We start from the raw sequence: 4,867 nt of genomic DNA, 5'->3' as shown, positions 1-4,867 counted from the left end.
TTCTAGTTTTAAAATATAATTTGTATCCCTCAATTTTGTAACCCTTTTCTCACCCGGTGCCAATTCTCTAAGTGATCCTGGGCACTACACTCCCCCCACCAGCCTAGGGAGCCCAGGGCTGAGCTCATGCCTCCTTCAATGCATGAGAGCCAACTGACCTTCTTGTCACCTGACAGGGGGGAGAGTCCCTGGTTGGACGTAGCTCGTGGAAGGACCACGTTATTCCAACCAGTTCCTTTCCCCTCCATCAGGTGCCCCGGCTGACCAGGGGGAGGCAGTATAGTGACCAGGATTACTACATGTTCTTGAGCGGGTATTAACTACCCTGGGAGACACAGGGAGAACATGAGAACTCCACACAGAGTAGGCCCTTTCGCCAACCCCACCTAGGGTATGGGCGCTGGTGACGTGGAGGAGAAGACACGCCCCCAGCGTCCCCGGCGGGAATCGAACCCAGGACCTTCTAGCTGTGAGGCGACAGCGCTACCGACTGCAGGTGCCACCGTGCCCCTGTCAACACGTATCCTTAACAGGCATACATATTCATTCATACATTTATTGCTGATAGACTGTTTACAGACTGTGCATACATTCAAATAGTGTATATCCATTGATGTCAGACATATATTAATTCATATATCCATTGTTAATGGATTTTTAATAGACAATGCAAATATCCCTCCATACACCTATTGTTAATAGAATATACATATTCACACAATAATTGGCAGTATATGTGCAGTATATTCATTCATATAGTCACCGGCAACAATTACTGTACGTATGTTATGAGTATGGTATGAGACCCAGTGCAGATGTCTAATACCAGAATCTAAGCTCAATCTATGGCTATATTATTTTATTCTATTTTATCAAATTTGGTGTGGCCTTTATTCTTACCTGTACCTGCGTAACGCCCGGGAATCGAACCCGGGAATCAAACCCAGGTTGCCTGCGTGGCAAGCCAACATCTTAACCACTAGCCTAAAGGAGAATTCCCCCTTGGGTATAAGGGAGATGTTAGGCTCTGAGCCACTACTGCTACACTTATCTTATCTTATCTTATCTTATGTTATCTTATCCTGTGAATTTGATTGAGTTGAAAGTAAACACATCTCCAAACTCACACAGTCAAATCCTCAGTGTTGATTTATCCAATTGAAACTCACGTCCATTTGGCATTTCGCTACATTTGTTCACACTCAGAGTTAAATTAACGCTCTTGATTTGACAGTGTATGCATCTGATCCCGGATATGTCTGTTGAGAGCCATCTATGGTCAGATGACCTTGTGATCTGCCAACACTAATAAGTGCATAGGCGGGCTTGCTTTGATTGTAGAGGATAAATAGATAGACGGACAGAGTTGGGTGGACAGAAGACCAAGTCACCAGATTCGCGGACATCGCTACCAGGATCTGGGCAATGAGCTACAAAGACTCCATTGTTACATCACGCGGAACTTAAAAATGACAATTGACACAGAGAATCTCAAAACCTCATTACATTCAGCTGGAGACATTTGTAGAGAAAGATTCCCTAAACAAATGTGTACTGGGCTTACATTTCAGAAGTGTTTCTGATATTGAGCACATAAACCATTTTATAAGCCTTTGTGTCTTTGGAATGTCTGGCATTGCCACTTCCTTCAAGGTCACAGAATATGTCATAAATCTGTGTGTGTGTGTGTGTGTGTGTGTGTGTGTGTGTGTGTGTGTGTGTGTGTGTGTGTGTGTGTGTGTGTGTGTGTGTGTGTGTGTGTGTGTGTGTGCGTGTGCGTGCGTGTGTGTGTGTGTGTGTGTCAGTCAGACAGGAAGGGAACTTCCTATCATAAACATGGATTCCCTGGACAGTCCACCCTCTTTACAACTGTCTTTGTTCAAAAGAGCATTATTGTCTTTTGAGTAGTCTGTAAACAGGGTCGACCCACTGGTAGGAACACGTTTTTGTTCAGTTTTTTTAGGAATTTGTTTGAAAAACTATAAAACCTCAGATCAGATTACACATGAACCCAGCTGGACCAAACACTTGACCAAAATAGCAGATCTACAAGATCATGAGCATTGCGACGTGTTGGGAGCTTGTAGATATTTTCGGCTTCGAGATTTGTTGTAGACTAGAGCGAAATAAGGAAGGGGCCTACTAGACCCCTGGGGGACTATTGATCTTGATCTTAAGATTGATCTTGAATAGCTGGTTTGAATTGTCAGACATTAATAATAAAACATAACATTACGGATTTGGCTTTCAGCTGCAACCATAGTGAAATTAGTTTCATTTCTCTGGTTTCAGGAAATGGGCCCAGACAATTTCTCATGATGTCACAACCCTCCTCGTCTCACAACTTCTCAGCATTCTATTTTAGAAACCCAAAAGCAAAGGAAATGATTTCTCGAGTCATTCAAGCCCCTGTGTTTAGAGTTTTGTTTTGAGTAATAGTGCCCTGGGTTTAACATTTTGTTTTGTTATCATATGTTGCCACAATAATGAAAATGATTTTGTACACAGAATGGGGAGTTTTTTGAGCATCCAATTAATTGTACACACACACACACACGCACGCACGCACGCACGCACACACACACACACACACACACACACACACACACACACACACACACACACACACACACACACACACACACACACACACACACACACACACACACACACACACACACACACACACACACACACTCTTACATTAACATACACAAAGCACACTCACACATGCCCACAAATAGGGTTGAATCACGCATACCTTTCCCATGGATTGTCTCACTGTTACCCATAACGTTTGGAAAAACTTTCACACACCAGAAGATATCACTGGGATCAGTGGCCATAAACACAAGAACATTTTATTATAGTTTTATAATAGCTCATCCACATGTGGTAGACACGTAATGTACACATCTACTGTGATGTCATGAGGTCAAATGCTGCAATTGACTTGCCTTTGCCCTTGCACTGTTATCTAAGGTTGTTGTTGTTATTATTGAAAGAATTTGAAAATGTGGGAATAATTCACTTTTCTTGGACACAAATCTTCTCGTATGGGGGTCCCTGACAAAAGATCTTTTCAGATGGGGGTCCGTCGCCAAATAAATATCAATTTGGGGGTCCTTGACATGAAAATGTTTGTGAACCAGTGTTTTACACCACCTCTGAAGCTGTAATACATTGTAATTAAGAATGAATACCTTGACATTCGGCTCTGAGACACATACAGTACATGTTGACATTTCATCAGACAGGTCATAGTGGGCAGTTCAGCGTGGTGCTTCTAGCACCTAGACACGTGGACACACTAGCTGGTGTGGGAATCAAACTTGTGAGTGTGACTATCCAAGTACAGGACAGTACCGCTAACCATCAAAGAGACTTACCCAATTTCTAAGAATTTAGTTAATATTTTATACACCTATTACATAACCTGTGTCCATTATTTTATAATCTCCATTATATCTGCACTATAATAATCCATATAATGCACCAGGATTATAGTGTGAATGCTGTTTTATAGTGACATAAGCTCCATACCATTTTCACTGACCACCATCTGCTTCAGTCAAGTCTCTATTGAGTCCTCTGTATAGGTTGTGCGTGTGTGTGTGTGTGTGTGTGTGTGTGTGTGTGTGTGTGTGTGTGTGTGTGTGTGTGTGTGTGTGTGTGTATACTATGATCATACACACACCCCTTGATGGCAAAAGCTGCTTCCAATTGTGCGAGAAGAAACTACAGTATATTTCTTCTGCATTACTGCAATATAACCCATTCTCTCCTATAGTCCATGTTTTGTTTTTAATCAATAGGAGCATTATTTTGTCCAGCCTTGGTTGGCTCGTGACGCTTGCCTGGTATACCGGTTAAACCAGTCCTCACCAGCGTCACTCACACACTTTCTAGCCTGTTGAAATCCATTCTGAGGATGTCCTCCTGTGGCCTCCCTACTAAGAAAAAAAAATCATTGAGAGAGAAAAAAAAAGAAAAGACAGAAGCGGTGTTTCCCTCTCAGATTTCTCACTGTCTGTCTCAATAAAGAGGATATCCCAGGGGGAGTGGACAGGCCTGGAAGAAACAAAACTAAAGGGAGGCTCTCAGAGTTTGTGTACATCAAATGCTAGGTTTCCTTACTCCTCATACTTTGGATTAATATCTTCCTGATTCTAAACGGACACACAAGAAAACATAAAACAGGGAACTTGGCCAGGGTCACATTAATGAACTGCCTCATTATTTCATAACCATGATTTGTCCAGGCCGTACTGTAGTAGCCTATCATAGTGTCAATAACCATGCATGCTTTGTCCAATATTGATGAAAGCCATCGTAGCCTATCTAAAACATGTGTGACTCTGGGCAGCCCTCATTATGTCAATCCTCTGAAAAAGCTCACATGTCGAATCACAGCTCCCTGCCATATCCGATATCAGCAAAGCCAAGTAGACTTTTTGTCACTCCCTTTATCATGTGGTGTGGGCAAACAACTCAATACCTCCAGGGCCAGCTGGGTGGCGAATGAGGCTACCTGTGCCAGCACGAGCTCTGCAGACACCCTTGAGTGATTGCATACAAGGCCCACAACGCTTCACTGGCCATCTGAGACATCGGGAGGTGAGGGTTAGGAAGGAAAAGGGGGGACACCTGAGCCCTGGCTCATCGTCTGTGCCTTCACACCCCGACGTGGGTAGCTTGTCACCTAATCTCCTCCTCACATCTGTCTTGTTAGTGTGGTTAGCCAGGGTTTAGCATGGTCAAGTCGTGGGTCTGGTGACAATCGGATATGTGTCTTATCAATGCCAAGCAGTGACCACACTGCAGGGTGTAGTCGTAATGGAGCTGTATTGCAGTGCACGCCACTGTT

Source organism: Gymnoscopelus braueri, assembly GCF_963280865.1.
Source record: "Gymnoscopelus braueri genome assembly, chromosome: 14".
NCBI classification, from domain to species: Eukaryota; Metazoa; Chordata; class Actinopteri; order Myctophiformes; family Myctophidae; genus Gymnoscopelus; species Gymnoscopelus braueri.
The sequence above is the reverse complement of the archived record's forward strand: the minus strand, read 5'-3'. Positions refer to the sequence as shown.